Source organism: Anser brachyrhynchus (genome assembly GCF_964034855.1).
Source record: "Anser brachyrhynchus genome assembly, chromosome: 4".
Taxonomy (NCBI): Eukaryota; Metazoa; Chordata; class Aves; order Anseriformes; family Anatidae; genus Anser; species Anser brachyrhynchus.
Window position 1 is genome coordinate 50,913,044 of NC_137698.1, and position 27,305 is coordinate 50,940,348.

The following is a 27,305-nucleotide window of genomic DNA, read 5'->3' on the forward strand; positions in this document are numbered from 1 at the left end:
CTCGCAGGGGAGGGGGAGGCTGGCCATATGGCAGGGGGAGGAAAAGGGGGGAATCGGAGAGTTTTGCACTGCGGGGGGAAGGAAAAAAAAAATAAAGGGGGAAAAAAAAAAAAAAAACCTTCGGTGAAAAGTCAGAGGGCTCCCAATTTCGTGAATGAGCCTCCTCCCTCAGCCCCTCCAGGACGGTGGGTCACGGTGTGAGGTTATGGACGGGGAGCTGGAGCTGGAAACGAATTGGCGGCTTCCTCGTGTCCTTTGTGCGCTCCTGAGCGCGGGCACGGGCCGCAGAGCAGCACGGAGGGCTGCGAGGCAGCCAGAAGCAGGAGGCACCGGGCGAGAGGGGCAGAGCCGCACCGCTCGGGTTTATGAATGAAACCACAACGAAAGGCAACCGTCGCCGGGAGCCGGCCGCCCCAAACCCTGCTGCTGTGCCGGGACCGGGGAAGCTCTTCTCATCCTCTGTGCCCTCGGCCCGGGAGCCCGGTCTGAGCTCGCCCGGGGCCCCGACGGCTTTAGCCGGGGACCTCCGCCTCGCCGTGGCGACCAGCGCTGGCCGGGGGAGGTGGCGGGGGCTGCCCCCGTCGCCCCGCCGCGGGGTCCCGGAGCCGAGCCCGGCGAGCGGGGCGATGCTGCGGCCGCGGGAGAGGGGGCAGTGCAGCCCCAGGAACCGAGCGGGGACGGAGGCCCCTGGCTCCAGGGAGGGCTCCGGCCTCGGAGCCGAGCCCCCGGGCTTCTCCCGCTTCCTCCCTTCCCGCTCCGGCCCGCCTCCCTCCCTTTTTTCTTTTTATTATTATTTTTTTCCGTTTAGGGCTAAACAAAAGTTTTGTCCTCAAAGTCAAGCGGCAGGATGCGGTGGTTTTTCTCCCTCCCTAAACCAAGGAGAGCTGAGCCTCCGGAGCGAAGATGCCCCGAAGGGAGTGAGGGCAGGCAGGAGAAGAACGGCGTGCTCAGGCCGAGGGCCCTGTGGCGAGGCTCGCAGGGTCCCCAGCCTTTTTTGCACGCTCTCCGCTAGTGCATCCTCAGCTCGGGTGAGTGCACAACCCCGCTATTGCTTCCACATGTTCCTGCAGGAAACCAGCGGAGTCAGATCCCTGGTCGGAATGCTAACAGGATACCGTAACGCTTGTGAATAAACAACAGGCTGCGAGTGAGTCAAAAGCACAATGAGGGAAAAAATAATAATAAAAAAAAAAATGGGTACACCCGGGTGTTCTCCACCTGGGGGGCGAGCACAGGCAGCAGCCCGGCCCCCCGAGGTTGTGCAGGACGAGCCCCGACGGGACGGGAGGGCTTCGGGCAGGGTTCAGCACCGCGAAGATGTGCGGCTGTAGAAAGTGCGTGAGCCTGAGGCCGTGGGGGCTCGGGCTGGCACCCAGGAGCCTGCTTTGACGGGTTTGAGGATGGAGGTGACGCCTGGCGAGGGACCCGCCAGCATCAGCCGCGACGCCTGCTCAAGGAAAAGAGCAAAAGGAAGGGGAGAAGGCGCTCTCTGTTTGCAATTACCTGCCTCATTTGAATAATGCCTTCGTCGTGATCATTATCGAGCATTCGTTAACGGCTTCCACGTGGGATCTCACAAGAACGAGGGCAGAATAAAACCAAATCGCGGGCTCGGGACGGGCAAAAAGCTGCGGGCGAGGACCCCGGCGGCTGCTGCGGGGCCGGGCCGGGGGCAGCGGGGCCGCTTTCCCCGAGGTGGCTCCCCCTTCCCCGCCCCGACGGCAGGGGACGAGGGGCCCCCTGCCCGCGGGAGGAGCCCGGGAGCCTTGTCGGGGCCGTTCCCCCCCTCCCGGTGCCGGCGGTGCCTGGGGGGTGTTTGAAATAACCCCTCCGGGACGGCTCCCGAGCGCTCCCCCCGCCCCGTGTGGCGCAGGGGGGTCCCGTCCAGGGGCTTGGGGTTAGCGAGAGGACAGGCTGGGGGTGGGGGGATTTACACCACGGCAGCCCCCTCCCCTCCCAGCCCCTCTCCCCTCCCCCGGAGTGCTGCAGCATAAGGCATCCTGCCTGTTTATGTGGCAACAGATGGAAGCCGCACGTCTTAAACAACCCGGGCTGAATGGAGCCGCTGCCGCCTGTTTACTTTCCCAATCTGCAGGCCCCCAACACCCCCCAACACCCCCGCGGGGGCGGTCGCAGTCCCGGCCCCCTCCCCGGTTCCGCAGCGCCCGCAGGCTCCGGGCGGCGGGCACCGACGGGGCGGCTCGCTGTGGCCCCGGGAGCTTGCGGGGGGGCTGGGAGCTGGGATTTTGGGCTCGGTCGGAGGGCAGGGATGGGGCTGAGCGCCGTCGGCCACGTTTTAGGGATGCCCGGTGCCGGCTGAGCTTTCCCGTAGGCACAGCGCCGCTCAGGAGGACCGCGACACCCCTGGATGCACACCTCTCTGCTCATTAGTATTTTTCTATTTTTCTAAGCTTTTTTATTTATTTTTTTTTAATTTCTTTTTCTAAATATCCATTCAATGGATATTTCCATTCTCGGGCCCGCCCGTTTCCCGAGCAAAACACCGGCCTAAGCCACAACCCCTGCATCGAGAAGGGCAGCTCCGGGCCGGAGCAGAGCCCCGACAAACCCCGAGAGAGGGAGAAAACCGAGCGGCCTCTCCTCGCTTGTCCCTGTAAATCTGTGCCCCCGTCTGTCGCGGAGGGAGGAGAACACAGCAGCGGGACAGACGGGGACAGACCGGGGGCACAGCCGGGCTCCGCCGAGCCCAGCCCCGCCGAGGGAGATGCTCGGCCCCTGCAGACGTGCCGCGTTTACAGCCACGGCGGGGATTTTTTGATTTTTCCCTTTTTCCACAACTCCCTCGTTCTGTTTGTCCGACATCGGCTGTCCCCGTGTCGGTGGGCGAGCAGGGAGCCAGACAAAAGAAATTAACGGCTGCTCCCCGCCGCCAGCCTCCCCTCCCCTACCTTTATTTTCATTCACCCCCGAGTGGTTTAAGGCAGTGCCCCGTCCCCGTCCTGTTCCCTCTAAGGCCTCTGCTGCCCCAACATCGAGTTGTTTTGCTTTCGTTGTCACATTTGCCTCATGACGTTAAAAGATGCCAGAACAAGCGTGGCAGCCTTATTCTTTGCGGTGGGAAAAAAAAAAAAAAAGCTTTGTTTTTCCTGATTTTTTTTTTTATTTTTTTTTTTTTTTGGGACTGGGGCAGCACAACCAGGCTGCTCCGGTCCTAACCCGGTTTAGGGGTGGGGTAATGGGGCGGGAGCGGAGGCTGCAGGGGCAGCAGGCGGGACGCTAGGGGGCACCGCAGCCCGCGGGAGGAGCGGCCGGGCAGCGCCAGCCACCGGGGGGAGCGGGCACACGGCTCCCCCCCTGCACCGGCGGAGCTCTCCTTTCATAGATCCACACCCCCCCCAAAGAAAAGAAAAAAAATTTAGCAGCCGCCCTCCCCGTTAGCCAGCGGGAGAGGGCAGCGCTGGGTGCGTGCCTGTGTCTTGCAGCCGGGGGGGACGGTTTTCTTTCTTAAATATAACCAGAGAGCCCGAGGAGGAGTTCAGTGGGGCAAGGCACACCCCGCAGACGCTTGGTTTCGCTGTTCGCAGTTAAAGGATCGGCAGGGTTTTGGGGAGGATGGGGAAGCGAGGATCCGAGCACTGCATCCCTGTGGGTCCAGCAGCAGCCCCGTGGCGAGCAGAGCTGCGAGAGCATGTCCTCCCTGCCACAAACGGGGATTTTCCCCCCAGAAAATCAAAGGACCTCCTCTGCTGATTCAGCCCAGGTTTGATTTCTACCCGTAACTCCTCAGACCATTATCTTTGCCTTTGTTCTTCCAAACCGCAGCAATTAATGGATTACAGCAGGACACAGACACAGCCAAGCCAGGCGGCTCTGTTCCTCTGTCTAGTTACTGTTGGTGCCAGCTTTACCCCTTCGGGCTGCTGTGCTCAGGGGCCCTGAGATCTGCACGGGACAGATGGCTGGTCCCTGGGCCACCCAGGAAACAGACGTCACCATCACCCGTGGTATGGTGGCCACAGCCAGATCCATGTCAATGTTGATCCCTACCTATGCACGGGCTGGCCATGTCCACAACACATCACTGCCATGGGCAAGGAAGAGCCAAGGTAGGCTGAGCATCATGAGGTGCCCAGCTCTGGAGGGACCCCACAGGTCTGTCCAGTGACCTGAATCCCCCATGCTCCAGACACAGGTTGTCTGTTTTCTGCTTCATCCCATGACAGGTTTTCCTCTGGTGCTTAACATTTTGACAACACATCCCTTTGGAACAATCTGCTGTAGAATAACTGAAGCTAAGGACAAGGTTTCAGAGATGTAATTGACTTTGGAAACGGATCCCTCTCTTCCCTGGAAGTTTTATGCTCTGAAATACCATGACAAACAAAGCACTGTCCCTCTGTTTTCGTGGCACGGAGAGATCCTGAGCAGGGGTCTCACTCATCCCGCGATTAAACTCGTGTGATCAGTCGCTTTCTTTAGTCGGGAGATAGGAGGGCCCGACACACTGAACAGCCAGGGGAAATTGTTCTTCTCTTTTCTGTCGCTTCTATAAATGACTAATTGGGCTTTTCCTTTTGTCTGAGGTCAACAGGTTTTAGCCCGTACCTCATCTCATTCTCCAGGGAGTACTTGCTGCTTCAGTTACATGTATATTTGCCTGTCCATTGTTGAGAGTCCTTTAGGGTACTCAGTTATTTGCACTTCACTTGAGTGGGGTGGCCGCAGAGGGAGAAACGAGAAAGTGAAATGAGAGGAAAATACAGGCACAGGTCAGTTCCCAGCAGCTGTGGACAAGAAATGACGGCTCAGGCTCGGCTCAGACTGGGGAGATCCAGCGTGACTCAAGAACAGGGCTCGTGGCAGCATCGGGGTGGGTTTGGGTCCTTGGACTGCTGGCTGTTGTACTCAGACAGCCCTGGTCTTAACCTAAATTGTCTTACAAAAAAAGGGTCTAATGTGGAAACCGGGACAGATTCTGCATCGTGTAAATCTGGTGTAATTCCAACTTCAAGGGAAATATTCCAGATTGAATCTGGTATAATTAAGATTAAAAATTGGCTCTGGAAGTCTTTTCTTTGGCAATAAAGTTAGAGAAGTACTGTGAAGAAAAATAATTCAAACCAGAACATTGTTTCAGTGCTCTTTCAAATAACATATGCTATAGGCGCTTTGAAGGCATTTGTTCTCCATGGCAGCAGTATTTTAAAACTTTCACTTTGGCTCCACTGAGTTAACCCTTGAGAACCAAGTGTGTTTAAAATAGGCTACGTACACAAACACCATTTTGCAGGACATTCTCCAAATAACAGTAATTTTAAAATATCTTTTAGAGTGATATGATTGCTGCTGTGGCAGTAGCAAGCTGCCTGGTGCGGGTGAAGCCATGCACTTCACAAAGCAGGCAATGCAATGAGTCTGAATTTATACCTTACTTGTCATAATGTTGTTTTTTCTTTTTTCATGGTGAAAACTTTGTTATCAGAATACTAAACTCAACACACCAAGAAGGAGCAATTTCAGAAGGCAGTTTAGTGTCTCTGGGAAGCAAACTCTGAATGGTGTACCTAAAGGAATGGAGGAAAACTGAAGAGCCATAAATTACTCGGCATTTTTCTAGCTCCCATGAATAAGATGACAAGCTCTCCTCTAATAGTCACTGTGTCCAGTGCCACCTCATTTGTGAGGCCTGTGTCCCCAGCAGAAATGATTTCACCATAACTTTATTGCAATTGCTGAGGAGATGCTGGTGCTTGCCTTGTGTAGCTGGGCAATTTTTCCAGGTCTGGCGTTCAGCCCCAATGAAATCACGAGGTCTGTCATTCCTATAGTGGTCCCAGATTTTCACCACAGGTTAATCAGATCTTTCTTCAGGGTGTGGAGAAAAAAAAAAAAAAAAGAGGGGAAAAATAAGAATCAGCTGTGCCTGTCTTTGTTTCCTTGTGGCACAGAAATAATACGGTCTTGGAAAACGTGTTTTCCACTTTTTAAGTGGGGTGGGGAAGTAGGTGGGGTTAAATCTTTCAAAAGCACAGGAACACTGAGCCTTGTCACCCCTGTTTTTTGCCAGAGGACCCCTTGCTGAACCAGCAAACGAGGATCTCACTATAACACTGACTCTTTCGCTTGGCAACCTTTCAAGCTGCTTGATGAGCAGGTTCGTAGAGCTAGGGAGCAGTGAGACACGTCCTGCCCCAAACCTGCTGCTGCAAGGAGCTTAGCATCCGTCCTCCCACTGCCCTGCATGGGTGCTCCGGAGGGAGGCAGGGAGATGGGAAACAAGCACAGGAGAGACCAGACGGAGCCCCAAATGGACCTGCAGATGGGGCCCATCTGAGGTTTCTTTCAGAGAAAGTGAATTGTGGGATAATCCCTCACCTTTCTGGCCCCTGCTCCCATCCGTGTTTTGCTCCCTTTGTCCCAAGATAACAGGCTAAGTGCTGAAGGAATAGTAGTAATGACACACAAAAAAATGCCTAAATAAGAGCAGTGCTCTTATTGCTGGCTCTCTTTGTCTGCCAGTCGAGGACACCACATAAAAGGAGTAGGGTAGGAACAGGTCACTTCACCCCTATTTTCTATTTTCACAGTCAAAGGGAACAGAAACGTGCTCTCCTGAGTGTCAAGAGAATTCAGAATTTCCTTTCCCTCTCGTTTTGTGATGGGAGAAAACATTTGTGCAGCCAAAGTAAATCCAAATAAATTCTTGCAATTCCTATCCGTCACTGATCTTCTATTTTCTCTTCTTAGTTATTTTTCTCCCAATGTGCTCTACACTACTACAAGAAAAAGGTGTTATTTAAATCCACACCTCTATGAAACCTTGCTGGGAACATCTCATTAAGAAAGCTACAAGCAGAGTCTCAGGAGGTCCGAATGAACCTATGATGCCTGCTACGATTACTCTTTTCCGAAACATAGTAGGGTTTAGTCAACTTGACAACGTGAAGGGTTCGAGGAAATGCTTTCCTCCTGAAACATCAGCAGCTGTACAGCTGGGGGCTGATCAAAACAGCACTCGGAAGTGTCACTGCAGCCTCCGCCGTGAACAGGGAAGTCTGCAGCACGCAGTTCTGCTTACGGGAGGTTAAAATATATAGGTAGTTAGACAGCTTGGGTGGACAGAAGCCATTGTAAATATCTGAAGAGTCGAGTGCCTTTTTTTTTCTGGGAGACAAATGGTCCCACAGCCCACTTAGCACCTGCCAGTGCCCCTCGGCTGCCCTTTGCCCCGTGGGACTGCTTGTTCTGACGGCTTCTAAAGCTCTCCCGGCTTCAAATTCCTTCTCCGTATGTTGGCTTTTTTCATTGCTGCCTATCCCAATATTGACTTAGGAAAGAAGGAGAGTTAAAAGTAGCCAGCTCCCGTGCTGCCTACAGACCTTCTGCCTAGCTTTGCTTTAGGACCCGAATCACAAACATTGGCTTAAGCTACCATTAGCATCTGAATGGAGATAAGGGTTGCAGGAAAAGCTAGGGTAGGCAGCTACCTTGTGCAAGCATCATCCCTCAATTATTTTGAGGAGTAGGAGAGAAGCAGGATCACAGCAGAGAATGTTTGTGTCCCATTTCAGCAGCAAGGGATTACTTGGAATTAAGGAAGTAACAAATTTGCTTAAAAAAAAAAAGTTACATTCCTCAAGGAGACCACTGGAGCCTGAGCGAAGCCTGCTGTTGGTGACGGGTAGCTTCAGCTCTTCGACTCTCCTTGTCCTTGCCCCTGTGCTGCTCTGCCTGGCCAAGCCCAGGGAACTGGGGGGAAAAGGAGGATGTCGGGCATGCACGGGTGGCACAGTTTTACGAAGGTCAGTAAACTTGGGCTCCATCAGACCACCAGAGAGAGTGGGTTTCCCAGCTGGAAGCACTCAAACATGTTGCCCTGCACAGAAAAACACCCTCACTCCAGCCTCCAGGAATGCATCTCTGCCACGGTTAGTAAAAGTGTCCCAGAATATCTCAGCGTCGCAGCGTTACACGAGAAGACAGCCAGACTCCGCGTTCAGATTCAGGATTAAAAACAACTGCTGGATTCCCACCCAGAAGCAAAAATAAAACAAGTGAAGGCTGCGAGCACAGGCACCGTGGGCTCCCTCTGCCCAGCTCCGCAGCTTCTGTGGCATCTGCAGCAACCACAGCAGAAAGGAGACACGGCAAAAGCCAAACCCAAAGTAGACTGCAGTGACGTGTCCTCCGGGCAGAAAAGTTTTTGGATCTCTACAAATGTTAAAACACGCCAGGAATGGCTGTTTTGACCCTGCTTTGATTCTGAGAGCAGGTGGTGGATCCCAAAATATCCTGGTGCTGGGGCTTTCTTTGGCAAGGTGTCAACACCAAGAGAGATCTGATGTCATCTTGATGTCAGAGCTTGAATATGATACATGGATATGTGAGCACGATGACCCACCCCCTGGGACGTGGGCCTCTACGGTTTGCAAAGGAGACTTGAGGACCGGCCCAGCCATGCAGTGAGCCTGCAGGGGTGGCCATGGAGGGAGGACGGTGACATGCTCAGGGATGTGCTTGATGGCATGCCCTGGCAGCAGCTGGGCAGTCCTCAAGGAAACACACAAGTGCCATCAAACACTCCCTGTAAACAGAGGGGCATCTCCAAAGGCTAGCCAAAGGTGGGGAAGCTCTGGGCACAGTCTGTGCTCCTGTCTCCAGGAGCTACATAGGTGCCTGGAACCTGAACAGTACCACAAGAGATACCCCTTACAGAGGGTAGAAGCAGAAATTGTATGGTCTGAGTGGTAAAGACCACTTGTTTGGTCTTCACGGTGGTGGTGACAGGTCCTCAGGCTTATTAAAATGTGTCATCAGTCCTCAAATTCTTTGGACAGAAGGGGGATGTTTTTGCTGGCAATTAGAGCAAACACAGTGATTAGGTCTGCATTAGGAGGAGGATTTAGTCAGGGACAGAGAAAACTCAGGGTAGAAGGAAGATTTAAGCCTGTGGGGAAAGCATGGGCAGAGGCTTGTGTCCTCTTGCAGGGATTCAAGTTAGTTAATTATGCACTCAGTAATTTGATAAAGCAGCTATGAGGCTACAAAGGTGCAAATTCAGACTACCTGCCGTTGTGTTCGTAGTAGGCTAGAAAACCTTTAGGTGTCTGAGAGTTACAGTTCAGGAGACCACGTCTGACCAACTACATGAAATTAATCAGCTAGCTATGTAGGGAAAAGAAGACCACATGCTCCAAAAATGCAGTGAATTCTCTGTGATGTGTAAATGAGGGGCAACTGTTGAAATCCACAGCATTACAGCATTGTGTTACAGGGACGAGAACTGGACCAAGAAGATTAATATTTTCCTTGAGCCCACTGTGATCACCAATGATGTTTGTCACATTTGGAAAATGCAAGAAAACATAAAATCCTTAAGGATAACATTATGTGCAACAAGCTGTTACCTGCAGGAATCTGCTAGATGTCTCTGAGAAAAATCTGTCCGAAAGGTGGGATTATAAGGAAAGTTTCTAGTGTGTTCATTTCACTCATTCGACCTATGTTAAGAACACCACTGAAAGGGCTTTGCTTTGGAAACACAGAAAACAGAGCCAACTTTCCACTTTCAGCATCTCCCATTCAGAAGGAATGTGCAGAAGACCTTGATACGATATGAATTAAAACGATTATGTCTTTGCCAGCCCTAAATTCCAGGAAGCGAAGCACACCATCCTCATCTGCCATTCCAGGCAACATTTGCTTTTACTCTAGCCTAAATACCAGAGTGTTTCCTAAATCCTCAGAAGCTGACCATTCGCTCAGATTCCTCAAGCTCTCCCAGCAGAGCAGCATGCTCTCCAGGCATTTCAGGCACTCTTGCATGTCATCCAAAATCGTTTTCTGCCCCCTGGGGTTTTAGAGGCGCCTCTTCAAGAAAAACAATAGGCTTCCATGGCACGTGGGGCTGGTAGGACACACTGCCTGCACAGAGACCCCTTGGTGGTACCTCCTGATGGGGCCAGGAGAGCCTGTGCTGTTTGAACGCATGCTAGCTCGCAGCTCTGTAGGGGAGTGGGTTTCATAAAGGAGATTCAGAGCTTCATGAAATCCTTCCAGAGGATAACTGCTTGCACTTATTGCTTCTTTGATTCATCTCTAACGTCTTCCATTATGCTACTTTCTATGCATAAGCACGTCCTCCCAAGGAGATGTAGAAATCCTCTGGCCTTGAGTAGACATTTCCTGTGTAGATCTGAGTGCTCTGCCACCTCTGTGACACCATGGGTGCCTCACCTTCAAATCTTACTTCTTGGCCCAGGGAATCTGTAGGGAAGATGACAGGCATTGGAAGGATTGAAGCAAAGTGATAGGGTTTGTAGAAGATGAAAAAAAACGTGTCTCATCTGACTCCCATAATAACCATGCAACATGAGCATCCCAGGAGGATTTTCTTTTCCTCAAAACTCAAGGAAAGCTCCATATAGGCAGGACAATCTCAGCACATAATCCTACTATGCTTCACCTGGCCAGGGAGTCAGGAAGGGGAGAGGTGACAAGGTCTGGGGGTTAGTCCCAGGGGTATGAAGCTCTGGCACAGACAGAGCAGCACGTTTGGTGAGATGACCCATTTGGAGATTTCCTCCTGCCCAGCCCTCGGCCCTGGTGGGTATTGCCTAGCCAGTCCCTGGCTCTGCAGAGGAATTGGGCTGATGCTCTCCGAGTGTGGAATGCATCATGCCAGCAACATCTGATGCTCTTCAAAGAGATTACAGACTACATCTGGCGGAGGCGCTGGATTTGCTGCTGTCATGTAGAGGAAGGATGTAGATAGAGAGGCTCATGCAGTAGCCAGACAGCTATTAAAATGTACAGATTTTGATCCAGGGGACAATAAGGTCAATCAAAACCTTAAAGTTGTTGGGATTCCTATGCCTGCTGTACGCTGGTAAATCACCACTCTGTCTGCTTCCCCCTCTTGTCACCAAAACCTGCTGTCTTTGGTGTCCCAGAAGTGCAGGGCTGTAGCAGAGCAAAGAGTAAAGCATGCCGAAGTGTGTGGGGTTCCTACTAGCTTCTGCTGAGGTAAGATTTTAGAAAAAATCATAGAAAAAGAAGTAACACTAAGTACTTTACTAAGTATTTTCTGAAGTTGCTGAGGGATTTAAGTAGTGAATTACCAATGATGTTACTCAGAGGCAGTGTAGTAGCTTTTAGTCTTGAAAAATAATTAATTAGACAAAATAGCATATTTTGACAAGCATTGTTCTTTCCAAAATATAAAAATAATGTGATTATTGCGCCAGATACATAAGAACTAATCAAGGACTCTGTAAGCATTTGGTCAAAAACTGTCCCTCTGTATATAGTATATAAAAGTCTTTCTATAAAAGACCGTACTGCCTGTGTTAGTATCCATGTTCCCAAATGCTCTATAAGGTGATTAAAAAAATTTCAGCATGATATACATATCACCTCATGTCAGAGGTCATCTTTCTGCATCACAGTGGGAGGAACTCAGGACAGGGAGTGAAGCTGAGCAGGAAGGCTTCAGCCCAACATCCCTCTGCAGCCAAACAGTGCGAAATCACTGCTCAAAGCAGGCTCCTGGCAGCTGCTAACGTAAACGGAAAAATTTCAACTAGCCAAAACAGGTCGCTACTGTCTCCTGGAAATTTGTAAAAAGACTTCAGTAGGAGTTTTTAGTTTTCTCTGAGAAATCTCTTCTCTCTTTTTTTTTTTTTTGACAAAATTATGAAGGCCCAAATCCTTAAAACAGAAAGATCCATTTAATACACACACATCTGCATTTTTTTATGATTTTCTTTTTCTCTTTCTCTCTTTTTATTTTTTTCTTTTCCCCAGAACATATAGAAGAAGAAGAAAAAACAACCAAGAGAATGACCGAAGTCCCCCTGGAGGTGTGACTCTCCCTACAAATGCCAGGGCTATCTGAGCCCCATGCTCCGACTGCGCCTGTTTACTTCTCTGTGCAGTGATGCAGTCCTGCTGGCTCACCTTCCAGCTGTTGCAACAGACAGCCACATCCTGAGACTCTTCCTCCGTCTGTCTTACTTCAGACTGAAGCACTTTCCCGCTTACTGGAGTGGGGACAGGTTAAAACTGGGTCAAGAGAAAGTGCAAAGGCTTCGAGCTGTGCTGGCGACACAGGCAGACCAAATGCTGGGTGTAGCTCTGGACTGAGAGAGGGGTACACACCCGAGAGAGAAGGAGATCATGATGGGTTTGGTCAATATATGGGTCCAAGACTTCTCTAAGCAGTTTTGAAAACAGAGAATGGTGAAATACAGGGATGAGGCCAAAGAAATGCAAGTAGCTCCTTTCCAGCTCCTCTTCCTTCTGACACCTCCTCGTCTGGTTAAAGCTGATGTGCAGGACAAGTCTTCAACAGGCAGTGACTGTAACCTTAAGTGTTTCTAAGGTACGTCAAAAGAGAGGAGAATTTGGAAAAAAACAAAAACAAAAACAAAAACATAATTTCATTAAAATATTGAGGAGTGCACGGTATGCTGTCTCAAGAAAATGAGATACGCAGTATTTCAGTAAATCAGATAACATTCATACAAGAACAACTTAGAAGAATGTGACTACACTGGATATTTAGGCTGATTTTTACCATGTTTGACAACTGCTTTAAAGAGAAATCAGAATTTTAGGGAGATATTTTCATTTCCTATGTGCATAGCAAAAGGATTTTGAGGTGCAGAGGTCAGTCATTTTGTTAAAGGGTGTGGTGCTATAGATCAAAATGTTATATCATGGCATTAAATTTGTTTCATTACAAACTCTAATCACTATCAGGTTGTTATGATTCCTACTGGAGAACAACTTTGAAAAATAAACCAAGTCCTGATAGCACAGTTTTGAAATACTATCTCTGGCATTTCATTTGAAATCCTTTTGAAATGTTTTTGTCACATTATTTGCTTTTACTAGTTTGTTTTCCTGATCTGTGAGTTTTATATTATAATTAGGGTCTTTTTAGCAAAGAAAAATCTGAATAGCTTCCTCAGAGAAAATAATACACCAAGTTTGTATAGCATACTATATACTGCTTGTCACTTTGCTGATGACATGTTTTGCAGGCACAGGTATAATTTCAAGTTGGCAGTGCAACCTTAAACTTCAATTTCAAGAACGCTATTTTATTAACACGACCTGCCAGATTCCCATAAACTAACAATGTTGTGCAATGCTTCTCCCACGCTGCCATCCCTTAGCACAGATCTTTCTTTTTTTTTTTTTCCTCCAGAACAGAAGAGCATTGCAGCATTTCTGGAGCAATGTAGGTAATTTTACAAAACACATCTTCTAGAGAAAGATTACCAGAATCCATTATTTCCTTCTATAACTAATCCAGAAAGTGTCAAAAGCAGCTTGATCTACTGCTTAGAACGAATGAAAAAATAACACACAGAAAACCATATGAGTAAGCTGCATACAGAAGTCAGTCATTATTGTACTTTCTGTACACTATGTCCAAGCATGCTTTTTCCTGCAACTTTCTTAATTTCTCTAGATCTTCATTTACAATTGTTTTGTTGATTGTTTGTTTGTTTCCCAAATTGTTTGTTTCTTTGTAATATTTTGTCATTTATTTTTTACTGTGGTAAGAAAGAAGATTAGGGCTAGAACCAAAATAATAGACAGAGCCTGTCTCACAACCTGCAGACACATGCCCCCCTAGCTCCTCTCCCTGCCCTCTGTCCCAGGAGAAGACAGCAGAGCCAGGTCTGGTTCAATCACTGTGCAGAGGTGAGGTTGCTCTGGCCCTGGTTTTGGGTCAAGGATTGGGTGCTGCTGGACCATGAGAATCAAGGGACTCTGCTCATGCCGTGGTGGTGGGTCTGCACCAGAGGATGCTACAAAGGACATGATGGGATTCACAAGGAGACATCTCAGTTAAATGAGAAGTTTCTCAAAATGTTAAACTTAAAAAAGAAATGGAAAAAAAAATCTGGGATTTGTGGCCAAGATAAGAATGGAAGAACAGCTGTACTGAGTCAGACCATAGGCCCATCCTGTCTTTGACCATGTCCACTAAAAAGTAACAGACTAGTAAAGGCAAATATGTAAAGGTGCTTTCTCAGAGTATAAATCTAGACTGCAATGATTTGCATCTCAGAGACTGCTGGAGCCAAGGGTTTGTTTCTTCATGTTTAATAGTTCTCCATGTCCATGATTTTTTCCAGTTGCACTTTGAACCCAAGCAGTTTTTTAGTCTCTGGTACCAAGGATTTCCCTGGACATAAGCATCAGCAGACCCTCAGGAGGGATAAATACCACTGACAACATTATAGACACTGGCAAGGTTGGAGATGCTCAAAAGCAAAGTCAAAATGGGGAAATCAGGCTTTAGAGATGCCACTGAAGAAAATCATAAATTACAGCAGGCAATAAATAACAAGGAAATTCATAGGAAAGGTCATCATAAATTGTATAAAGTAAAGTACAAAAAGTCTAAAACAAACAGCAAGGGATTCTTCACCTAAAGAAAGAGGGTTTCCTGGAAAGAATTGGGGACCCACTGGATCATGAGGGGTGAAAGGAAATATTCAAAATAAACACACTATTGAGAAGCTGAGTAATTTTCCTTCATCTCTGTCTATCATCAGAAATGTGGAAATATGCCTGCCCTGAACTCGGTCACTTCCTTTGAGGAACACGAGATCTTCTTGGAGATGAGAATCTCAGAAGAAACCAGAGTTTGCAGGGAGTAAAGTCACCAGTTCCAGATGTTGCCTATCTGAAAGCTGTGACCAAGCTCAAGGTTGGAGGAGCTGAGCAGCCAGCAACAACACAGTCCAAAAAGCCTCTCCAGAGCAGCACAGTGAAGAAGAGTCTGGTAATAAAGTGTATTGGCATCAAGTTGGGAAGCATCACTGATTGATAAGTAAGGGGACCAGGACATCAGGCAAAAAGGAAGAAGTCAAGGACTGAAGTTAGAAATGAGATTAAATCCATGATAAGAAAGTGCAAGGTCATGTAACAGTGGACTTTTAACGGTTTTTATTGTGGAAGAAGAAAGACTGTAGACTCACATGATAATTTTATGCTCCTAGGTGTGTAAAGACCAGAAGAAAATGCACGGCAAACAGACAACAGGATTTATCAGGATACAAGTTTACAGCAGAGAAATGAAAGAATAAGAGAAAGCACAGAAATAAATGGTTTAACATATATTGGTAAATAAAATAACTGTATAGAAGAAAATATCGATCATGCACATATTCCATGGTACTTTGGCTGGTAGTCAAAAGGTTTCCAACCACCAGAAAGAAGAGGCTAGCCCTCTCAGATGGTGGGCTGGTCAAACCAGGTAACAGCCCAAGAGGCGAGGACAGAACACCTAGCTTTGCCATGGGAAGAAAGAACCTCTCATGGCCTTCATCTCAAAAGACCAAGCTCTGTATAGTCCTGAAGACCATGTATTTTACCAGAAAGCTGGGACAGCAGAGACAAGTGGGCATTGGAGCTGTTATATCCTGTTCCCAGCTTGTTATATCCTGTTCCCAGCTTGAGGAACCAAGCTATGAGCCATTGGCTTCTGTTATAGGGTGGAAGCATGTCCTTCACCAGTAACATCCTCCCTATAGACACTGGTTCTTCCCTTGCTGGTGGGAACTGAAGTCTGATTTTCCAGAGCTTTTGGATCCATGGAACAGGCAGAGATTTGCCTATACTGGCAATTAACGTTGAATTCTGACACTCCAAAAACCACTGCAGTTCAGAGAGAAAGTAATCTCTTTGTTATGACATCTAAAGATCCTAAATAAAAGGAAACCATTAATTACCCCAATGGTCCATCAGTTTGCTTGTTAGAAGTCCAGAATTTGCTCAGGGTTTCCCAGTTTACTGGGCAGGTCTTCAGAAAGACTGAGGGAAGGGGCAGAAAAAGAACAGGATTGCAACCAAGACTGCAACCTGTTAACTTCGCTGAGATCTGGCACGCTTCTCCGAGAGCAGCTCAGCACGGTGTTAGGGTGTCAGCTTGTGAATCCTCTCTTCTCACCATACAACCCTCCAGAAGTTGGCTGGAGGTGACAGCGTACCGCAAAATACCTTGGCTACGTGCTGAATCGTCTTATTACACTACCAAGAGTAAAGGGAAGATATTGAGGCAGTCATAGCTAGAAGCTGTATTTGTGAGAGTGATCCGGACCTCATGTTATTTATATCTGTAAAGCGATTAACCCTTGCACTCTTCTTTCAACACATCAGCTCTATTTTCTTTTTAAAATGATACAGAGAACTAAGTCTGGGGGTATTTCCTAAGTAACTCTGTATGTGGCTGCCATCGTTGCTTGCTCTTGGGGGTTTCTCTCTCTTCAGCACTCACATCTAAATTTCTTCAAATAAGTGCATATAGGGGCTGGGGCTGTGCCAATCTCCTCTCACTTGTGTATGCTTGCTGCCTCCTGGTTGCTGAGAGACACAGAAGCGAGATTTCCCCAAGGTGCTGGGAAATATTTCCTTCTGTTTGCTCAGACACACAGGGCAAATGCTACCCTTACTCTGTGAGTTTACTTTCTCATCTCTCCATCTCTCCTTTTTCCCTGCTGCTTCCACAAATCAAAACATTTTGCCATATCCCAAACTTTTTGCTCTCCACTGTTACTTCTTGCAGATACTGTAAGGGAAACGCCTGCTTTCCTTTTCTCTAGCAATCAGCCAGATTATTATTATTTTTTTTTAATAAATCTTTGTTACCTGGACTGGGATGCTGATTCACATTTGCGGGTGTGTGATTCACCCCCTCAAATCTGGGGAGACAGTCTGTGGTTCAGGGGGCAGAGACCTGTACTTTGAAGCTGAAGGATGAGACGATTTCTAAACCTCAGTTTTACGGGGTTTAGAAATAATTTATGTCAACTCTGTCCTCAGACTGTGCCGCATGGCTCCGTTAACACCCCCACCCCCCCAGAATCTATTAGAAAAATACACTGGTTGATTGCATCAATTTAAAATGTTGCATGTTTCCTGTGGAGTGACAAATTCCAGCGTGAACCAATGGAAAATGAGGTCTCTGTATCAGCACACATGGAGGCAGGAGGGGATTAGAGTCCTTTCAATAATCAAAAATGTATAAAGTTGGGGCTTGGTTCAAAGCCTGAATCAGAACCTATTGAATTGGCTGGAATGTTTCCAAAGGCTGCAGTCGGCTTTGGACCACTTCCAGGCTGCAGAAAATAAATAGGTGAAATGTAATATCCTGAGATATATGGGAGCACGCTTTGGATGAGCTTGTAATTTCATTTTGGACTTCATCTCTGTGCTTCTTGTCAAGTCTGCGGCTTTTTTAGCCACTTAAAAACAGTTCTAGCATGAAGAAAACACAAAGTAGACGTCTACATTAAGCAGCAGGGCATGATACAGGGATCCCAGAGCCACTGCTGCCTGCACGCCGTCCCTTCAGCTGCATGGCACTGTGCCCAGGCTAATAAGACCTGCTGAGCAACAGAATTTGTTAGCATCAGAGTAGCTTGGCCTTTAGAGCTTCTCATCTCCTCTGCTCCTTGCACCCATCTCCACATGGGCACTCTGTTAGCTTCTGTCCCATCTGCTGAGCTGCTTGTAGGGTTCTGATTTTTCTCACAAAATGGGCCAGGTTAACAAAAAAAATGTTCTTTAAATCAATTCAGTTAACCTGGTCCATCTCTGCCGACTATAAAAAGGGAAGGACTTTGTGGCAGCAACTCCAGGGACAGACGCAAGCAGCAGGGAGATGGTGGGAGGGTAAGGACAAAAGCTGCACCAAGACCTCTTCAGGCACTCTGGTGCTACTGAAATGTTGAGCCCAAAGAGTTTACCTAGGAAGAATCACTATGGTGGGTTGTCTGAAAATGTCTGTGCCTTTCACTCTCTCAAAAACACTATAACAAAGCTTGAATATCTATTACTTTTACTGAACTCTTGTTATTCTTTAACTTTTACAGGAGAGACAGCAAATGTAGAAGGAGAACAGCATTGTTCCACCTGTTACTGGTTTTAAAACAAAAACTTTCCTATCACCATAAACACAGAGACAACAACACATTTTTCCCAGACTTCTGTTTTGTCGAGAGCCTTATTCCCTCTTGAGACAGTTCATTATGCTTCTATGAAAAAAAAAAAAAGGGCTATGACTGCATCATTTCTGCTAGTGTTGCACATTCTAAATATTAAAAGCCAGCAGTGGCAATCTCACTGCAAGGAGATGTGGTATGTAACATTTTCCCATCATACATTAAAGCTGCTTTTAAAGTGGAGCGAATCAGCACTGTTTTCCAAATTATGCCAGAAAGAGACTATAACTCTTAAGAACTCTGGAGGAATGGAAAAAACAGTTGGTCTTTTTACTGAGGAAAACAGTATTACTCCAATAATGAATCATTTGAAACATTCACACAGCCTATTATAACAATATTTTAAATCAAACTGTAAGGGAGTTAACCCCATAAATCTGAAAACGGGGTAAGCCCTCTGGGAAGTACATTACTGTCTTGATAGGCCAGATTCTGCACCACTGAAAGCAAGAAATAGTTTTACTTCCCTGGGAGAAAAAAAAAAAAATATATATATATATATATATGAAGAATTTATGCTGTGGAAGTTTACCCTATTGTTTTAGATAATACCAAACCCAGATGAAAATATTGAGTGTTGTATTATAGGCATTTTCTCTCATCAGTCAAAATATTTTCCTGAGTAGGAAAATATTTACCTACAGAGGTGCAGATCAGGATGGGTGCCATGGCACTAGTGCCATGTCACTGCATGCCTGCTGTACGAGAGTAGAATCAGATAAGAGAATGAAGCAGGTCTATGTTACCTGCTATGTAACATAAACTGCTCCAGGAAGTTCTTATTCATTCAAGGGACTCCTGAAACTAAACATCTGTTCACATTAATTTTATTCAGTCGTAGTATATATAGTTGAAATATATATATATTTATATATGTGTACATTTGGCATTTTAAGATACAGATCCCTTTCCATTTAAAAAGGCATCAGTCTTTCTTAACCATCACAAGAAAGGTTCTCTTGTCATTCCAGCCCTGATTTCTGGTGCACAAAATGGGTTTCCCAACCCTGCGGTACTGCAGAAGTGCTATATGAATTAGCAGTGTTTAGGAAGAGGAAGCAAAGAAGGCCAAGAAATCTACCTAGTCTGGAAAATACACCAGGAGATCAACTCTAGGACCTCGTACAGAAACTGACAAAGATGACCTTACACTGAGGTCAACGCGAACATAAAGAAGCACTGACACTAATAAAACTGCATTTAGCATTTTATGCCCTGTGTGCTACCTTCATCTAGAGCTGCTCTGTATCATGTGAGAAGGTAAAACCTCACCGAAGTTAATGTGTGGTTATAAATATTACATTATTATGGTACTACCCCCTCTTTTTTCTTATAAAGCTGTCAAAGTAATATAATAGATATAAATCAAATTTCTATGGTTTTAGCCCAGTCCTGGCCTCTTTGCTGAGGCTGCTTGAGCAGTGCTCCTGCAGAAGCACTTGCTTCCTTGACAGGGTGAGCAGAAAATCCCATCCACTACTCTTCCATCACACACCTGCCATACAGCAACCTAACATAGCTGCCCTATGAACTTGCTCTGAAGCACACCCCACGCTCTGACAGGCACCGCAGAGGTGGGACAGGGAGGGAAGAAACGGGAAGAGCAAGGGGCTTGACCTCATATTTCCCATGTTTGCCTATGAGCGCATTTCATTTTTGTCTATCCAAGGACTAATGTCAAGTTATGCCTATGCATCTGTCCAGATTTGCTATTCTTATGTCAAAAGTATTTCTGACCTCATGCTAGAACCCCTGATTCAAAATAAAACCCCTGTCCACTGTAAGGAATAATCTTTCCCAAGAAGAATCATAAAAAGTTAATGAGCAGGGGTGATGATAAAGATATGGAACAAAGGGAGGGCAGGACTAGGAACTGGGACTTCCATCCGCATCAAAAAAAAAAAAAAAAAATCAGTCCAGCCATATTTTAGAGCTATACCCAACAAGAAGGAATTTAGATCAGCCAGCTCAATCCATGTACATGCAGGTACCCAGGCTGAGCCAGCTGCCTCTCCATTCAGTGGAAAGGGAGAGGTGTCTCCAGGGAGCGATTTAGGAAAACACTTAATCACATGCTTAACCTTTGAAGTGTGTATTGAATTCTGTAATTAAAAGCCTGGGTACTTTTCCAGTGTATAGCCACAGTGACGAGAGACAAATCAATGAACACGAAATACTAGGAGCATCAATCTAGCCTTCCGTTATGTTGTGTATTCATTGCAAGACTTCTCTTGAGAGCAGATGCATGCAGTGCTCAGCTAAACACAGACTGCTTCTGGACTACTGCAGAAGTGGCAGGCAGGGCATCTCATGGAGGAGAAGCAGGATCAGGTCTGCACAGAGGAATTCAACCCAGAAAGTCTTCTGATTCAAAGTGATGTTGGACTTGGTTCCCAAGGGGAAATCCCTGTCTACTGAGTGGGATTAACAACACCGCCTTCATGTCTTCTTCCGAAATGCTTCACTTGAAACACTACAAATGAGATGGCTCTTTCTGCTCCAAGCAAGAGAAGTGTTCACTTATTGTGGAGTGAGTGTGTGTGTGTGTGGTGTCTCCCTCTGTCCCTTTTTGGAGTACTTCAAGCTGAAATCTCTGTGCAGCATAAGGATAGTGTTTCTCAAAGATTTTGAGTACACTGCTGGGTATTCTAGGCACCTTCAAAAATAACATAATATATTCCCTTGACAATGTCACATACTTGATTGCAACACCTATGTATTATATATACATATGTATTTAAAAGTTACATGTAGACGCTTAGGCATGTTTATATTTTATAATCATTATTTGGAGCAGAGGATGGGAGGTTGCCTTGTGTTTCATGGGTCTCACATTTCTGTAATCTGGGTAAATGCGAAGCAACAGGAAGCTCTGTCACCCTGTAAAATATATAGCACAGCCAATTCTTGAACTTTTGCTTTCTTCTGGCCAGGGAAGGATTCATCTTGCCTTGCTTCAGGCATGCAGTCTAAGCTATTTATTTAAGCAAGCTATGATACCGTCCACAGAGGAAGATAAGTGTGCTGAAGTGGCTAGAGACTGTATTTTATATATGTTATTTCACTTGTCCTTAAGTTGTCATGCTTACAGTAAAATTGTTTTCAGATGTGTGCTTTAATTATTACCATTAAATATTAACCAAAAATAGTGTGTGTACATATCTTCATCAGGGAAAAAAAAAATAAAAGAAAGGTGGTGGAAAGTCTCCTGCATTGCTTTCACTGTTGGGTTGCCCACAACATTGCTGATGACACGATGTAGCTGGACAATGAAAGCTGTAGCTCCTTTACCTGCAAGGCAGCTAAAAGCAATGCAAGCACCAACCTCTTCAGATTTGCATTCGAGTATAAACTTCACAGAGAATTCATTTCAGTTAGACAACAAATTGACACCTCCCGCCATTTTATAATCTGTGCACAGAGAATTATTTTGCCCTAATGTTGTTGAACAGCATGAATGCATTATGATCCATTCAAATAAACAGCTGCATTTTTTTTTCAGTCCATAGCTCTTCCTTTTATTCCAAATCTATTCCTTTAACCCAGAATACTGATAATAGATTGAAGATGAGATCACTGACTATACATACATGGTGGGCGGTTTCCAAATACCACACCAGCAGAAGGACAATAGGGTCCTAAAAAAGGCAGCATTTTTTGTTTATTAAGTACCAGAAAGTATTAAAAAATGCAAATGAGGGAAAAGAGCTAATTCTTCTGGCATGGATAATTAAAAAAGAATTATACAAATAGCTTTTGAGTTAGACTGAAAACTTAATTAAGTCCTAAATTTGAAGCCATCACCCACCCCTTTTTCTTATCTGTACTATGAATCTTTATTAAAAACAGTATATATTACTCCACAAACTTAGTCTGGCCATATTTCCCCCTGTAAGTATCTCTCAAAGTTGTCATTTATTTAATAAATGGCACATCATGCTGGGATTCCCTAAGTGTCCTGTTAAGGTGCCAAATGCACCTATAGGAATCATATATCTTTTAACCAAGTTTTAACAAACTGTTTACAAATTTGGATGTGCTACAGAAACATACCATAAAGAGACAGAAAATCACCTAACTGGAGAGCCTTGGCTTGCATACTAGTTCCTACTTTCTCCCAGTGCTGCTCCAGTCCTACTCTGTGTTTGGCTTTGAGACTTTGCAGCCCTCTAATAGTCCCCAGGAGCTTTTCCCACACGGACCTATCTGACTCTCGCTGTCACTTACTCCTGGATTCGCGTCCCGCTTCTCTTCCAGCTGGATGCAAAACAAGCAGGCTCTATCTACAGACCAACAAACCCTTCCCAGTGCTTTCCCAGGAGGGCGGGAACTGGATAACAGCATGAAATGTTCCAGGCAAATATTACCATCCTGCTTCACTTTCTACAACAATTAAAACAACATTTTCATGCTGTTTTCTGCTCCAGCTAGTCAGTGTGTGTGAGCAAACTATGGTTTGCACATACAGACCCTGCTTTGCATGTGCAAACACACTGCTGCTTGGAGACTCTAGGGTTTGTTTGTTTGCTTGCTTGTGGGTAGAATTGTGTTTGCACGAGTCTTAGCCAAGGCACAGTTTGATATATTTGTCCCCGGACTTTTTCTGCTGAGAATAAACACAACACATCTTAGACAAAAGCCTACATTTTAGAGCTCAAAGCGACAGGAAGAGGCTGATAGAGCAAACATTTCCTTAATCACTGTCACATCGCTTTCAGGATGCTATAGAAAGGCTCAAAGATATTTATTGATCAGCCTCGATGTAATTACAGTGGAAGCTTCTGTTCTCCAAAGATGAGTAAGTATTTGTTAACGTGCTGCTCCAGAGCTATGAGCATGCAGTCTAGCAGAGAAATCAAATTCCACAAAGTAAAGAGCCAAAGGGTGTCAGGACCACAGCGAGCGTACCTTGTTAAGACTGTAATGAGTCACCTTTGTGCCATTCCCATTCTCATGTACAACCATAGCCACTGGGATGGATTTGTGGTGTGCCGTTTGCTGTTCTGGCTACAATAAGAGTGAAGTTTTCAAATCCCCGTCAGTTCTTTGATTTGATGGCCATTCCTCTTCCCCCTAGTGTACAGTTCAGCAGCTTGAACAGTAAAGTTGCCAATGAATCCATGTGCTCCTGTTCACAGGGAAAGCTTTTGTTCTCCACTTTGTCTTCCTAAATTTCACCTTGTGCCTTCGCCACACCTTCCAGAGAAGGTCGAGGAAGGAACCAACACCCAGCTGCCTTGCCCTAACCCCAAACACCGATCCTCTCTGGGGGTGACCTGGGGTGTGGTTGGGTTTCTCCATCAGGTGGCATTCGTTCAAGGTCCCTCTTGCACGGCTAATTGTTCCGATGGCTGTGCTCCTCACCCACGTCCCTCCTGGAGCTGGCCAGACCATGGCTCCTCTCACTCCTCGTCCCAGCCCTGGATGTCTCCCACCCCCAGAGCTGCTAATTTGTAATTCTTGCCAGCACCCCCTGCCAAAAACTTGTCATTTGCAAATTTATACATTTTTTATGTGTAAATAATCTTTTAAAGCACACAATTTGCTGTGATTTGCTATAACTACTTACTGGGTATATAAAGAACTGTGCGTGCACTTCTGTGTTTAATAGAAAGCACATGTACAAAACCAACCAGCGAGCTATAAACTAAAGTGTCCAACGTTATTCTGCTTGCTTTCAAAGGGGGAGAGTGTTAGAAGGTGAAAGGGAAGCAAGTGCTTCCTTATCTCCTTCCTAAATGAACCCCCAAATAGCAAAAGGGAATAAAGCAAATCAGCAAAACATTTTTTTCCTTTGTAGAGTGCTGTTAGTCCTATGAAAAGCAGTGTTACATAGCAGAAAGTCTAGGGCATAATGCAGCCTGCTTTCTCGTGAAAAAGAAAAATAAAATAAATTATATATATATTTTCTTTCTGCAAAAGATGACCTGGGAGATTCTCAAGATCCCTCAAGACACGCTGAAATGAGATGTCCGAGGTGTGTGAAGACGGACAGACGTGCTGGCAAGGAGCGCAGCTTGCCACAGCGCCTGGGGAAGCTGAGTGTTCAAAATTAATGTAAAACATGAATAATTCTCTAACATTTGTGTCTCATGTTTACTTTTTACACAGAAATTGCTCTTTAATTTCAAGCATCAGTTTTCTTCATATGCCCTTGAGCTTGCCTTAGTGGAAAAGCTTTTAAAAAGGGGGAAAAACAAAAAACAGTAAATCTCTTCCACTTCCAGTCAGAGTTATAGGAATAACTAAACACAAAGTTAACAGGGGAAAAGACAATTATGAAAACAGAAGATCCGTGCTGTCCTTTTCTCTAAATAAACACTGTATTTACTTTCTCCTCTTCCTGAGGTTTTTATGCAAGTTTTTTCTTTGCAGGTCAGAACCCCCTAGCTCTGTGGGCAAAGGACCCACAAAACTTTTCAGCTTTATGGCTTCAGGCATGACACGTTTCTGCTGATATTCCTGTACCTCCAGTGTGGTGAGAGTCTTCTACCAGAAAAGCCTCTTACAAAAGCTGCATTTACCATGAAGATTTTTTAAGTGATTTCAACTTTGACCTAGCAACTCTGGGAGTGCAGCTTCTGCCAGCAGCTGATACTGTAAACCTCATTTTCTAGGGAGGTTAAATTTATGAGAACAGTCTGCCTGTTCCCCCCTCCGTCTGTCTGTCTCGCAGGCTTGTCCCACCCACTCAGCTCCTCCTGGATCTGTTAGCCAACATCAGGAAAGGAGCAGAAGTCTTAAGGAGATGCTGATGCTCTATCCTCCCCTGTGGGTGCAGAGCTGTAAACAGGATGACCCGGCTGCAGCCTCTGTTTCCATGTGCTTCTCAAGAAACCATATGAGGGCAAGGGCACCAGTTTCCATAGGAAAGAAACAGGAGTAAAGGATGGGACAGCCCAGAGAGCAAGAGATGGGGAATGACAGGATTCAAGATCCATCTTTGCCAGCAACTATACTGCCTTCCTTCATGAACCTCCAACAGCCTACGCTGCTCATGATTCACTTTCATCTACTTTCACAGGGTGTCCCTCAAAACAAAAAGTAGCATTTTCCCCTTTGCTTTTCTGGCCAGTGCCCTCTGGATGGGGAGACCCAGCACTGCTGTTCCCATCTCAGCAGCATCCAATATATCTAAAATAAAATAAATTACTGATTGCTGTCCATTGCCTCATTAAAATTCAACTTTCAGTTGACCGAATAAAAGAATTACAAACAAACCAAACAGGTGGGAAAACAGGACAAAGATGAGAGCAACATGAAAATCGATGCTGTTTGCATCAAGGATTCCCTTTCCCTGCTACTGTCCCAGCTGCCCCTTGGAGGTATTACAGTTTTTACACAAGCAAGACTGACTTACAGTCACAGTTCATCTGAACTTGCTGGGGCCACTCACATGCCTAAGGTTTTCCTGGTGTCTTTACCATTATTAGTTTAACTAAATCCAACATAGTAACCCTGTCCATCTATTCCAGAATATGCCTCAAAAGGCAGGCCTGATCTTTTAGGGGAACTGAATTACAGTGTCTCATTTACAGTACCCACTGGAGGTGTCTACTTGCTTTTCTGTGGCCACTCTGAGAATCTTAAGCCATATCTGGTCTGAGCATTTCTCTAGGAGAACGGGATAACAGTGGTAAGTTAGTTAAAATCCAAGGTTACTAGTGAAAAGTTGGAATACCAAATTTTCTTTGAAATGCCCCGCATGTCTTATGCTAAGCGTGCTTCTTGACTCAGTGCAATTTGCATCTTCCACCTCCGTGGCTGACCACATTCTGGCCTAAGCTTCTTGCTATTTTGAAAAGATCAGGGGCACTCGCAGCATAAAGACATCTTGAACTCTTGCCACCATTGCAGCCTTCTACAGAAGAAGAGGGAAAGCTCTTGCGTTTGTGACCAGGGCAGCTTTGCTGGCGTCTTAAGCCAGAGTTTCTGTCGGTTACCTACAGCCTGGCAGGGCTGGGGCTGTGACACCTACATAAATAAGTAACGGGGGCCAACGCACACACCAGCCAACCAACCCAAACCCATGTTCCGTCCCCAAAAGCGTTTGTTGCTTTTTTTTTTTTTTTGGTTACATTTCCCCCCCTCCCTTCTCTTTTCACCGCCCCTTCGCATAATTAATATATTCGCGTTTCCTCCCATCCTCCCAATGGGCTTACCAGCTGCAGGGCCCCTGAATAGCAAGCTTAATTGTGCTTTGTCATGCAGAAGACCTCCCTTTTCTATAGCAGGTTACAAAGGGGGCCCGGCGGCGGCCGGGCTGCCCCGCACCGCGCAGGTAGCGCCCTCCGCCCGGGGACCTCCACCAGGACGCAGGATCCGACCCGCGGCCTCGCTCCTGCTCGGGAGCAAATGGGGGTGATGGGGGTTAATTGGCACCGCCCGGGCTCAAAGGGGCTTTGCCATTATAGGCTAATCAGGCGCCCTCCACCCGGTATAAATAGCAGGGGCCGGGGGGTGTAGATATTCACCGCGAATTACGGTTAATTATTATTTGGGTCCTGAGCTGCTACTTCTGCCCGTTGATTGGCACCGTCGTCTTCAGAGTATCTTCACACACCACCACCCCCCCACCCTTGTTTCTTGTTTTGACAGTTTAAATCCAGGTCTACGCGACATAGAAAGCTAATAAAATCCTCATTTCATTGTTAATCTGATTTCATCGCAGCGTAGGTTTTTTACCCTCACACCTGCGTAGCGGGGTGTAATTCCATTAATAATAAAAAAAAAATCAACATATTCATTGCGTGTCTTTTCCCCGATGATATATTGTGAGCAGTGTGAGTTGAAAAAGAGCCATTTATTCTCACCGTGAATGAGTCTGCCTGGAACTGAAGACTTCACCTGCCTCCTCAGTCAATTAGGAATGTATCGAAAATTCTACCAGAAAACGAGTTAAATTAACCGTTAGCTAATTTCCTTGTGTCCCTCCTACATAATCCCCCCTTTTCAGCTTGCCCCAGAAATTACCACATGTTGCAAGGTTCAAATAGTGCCTAATGAAACAGTGACTAAATGGTGCGCTCCAACCCACAGCGAAGCCCTTTCGCTGTGCCTTCAAAGCCTGGGGGTCTGCAACGGTCGGGGGTCCCTAGCTTAAAAAAAAAAAAAAAAAAAAAAAAAAAAAAAGACAGAGAGACTGGGGAAAAAAAAAAAAAAACAGAAGAAAAAAGAAAAAAAAAAAGGAAAAATCCTTGGTTTTGGCAGAAAACCCTGCCCCGGGAGCTCTTGGGACGGGCTGCAGCATCCTGGGCTGGGGACATGGGGAAGGTGTCGCCCCCCCGGCGGAGCGCAGCAAGGTGGGGAGATCCGAGG

General features: G+C 46.2%; 2 long non-coding RNA genes across 5 annotated transcripts; one reads left to right on the plus strand and one right to left on the minus strand.

The window, feature by feature from the left end:
- LOC308194531 lies at window positions 1-22,886 on the plus strand. 4 transcript variants are annotated; one of them, XR_013950644.1, is made up of 4 exons: window positions 150-3,721; window positions 11,767-12,343; window positions 13,175-13,207; window positions 17,859-22,886. It is a non-coding gene; the product is annotated as an uncharacterized lncRNA (long non-coding RNA). The 4 variants fall into 4 exon arrangements; XR_013950643.1 differs by lacking the exons at window positions 13,175-13,207; window positions 17,859-22,886 and adding an exon at window positions 14,115-15,716 and having other exon boundaries at window positions 1-1,028; XR_013950645.1 differs by lacking the exon at window positions 13,175-13,207.
- On the minus strand, window positions 12,203-26,979 carry LOC308194530. The gene is made up of 3 exons (XR_013950642.1): window positions 26,150-26,979; window positions 22,896-23,115; window positions 12,203-12,338 (listed from the first exon to the last, which is right to left on the minus strand). It is a non-coding gene; the product is annotated as an uncharacterized lncRNA (long non-coding RNA).
- Window positions 26,980-27,305: the final 326 nt, after the last annotated feature.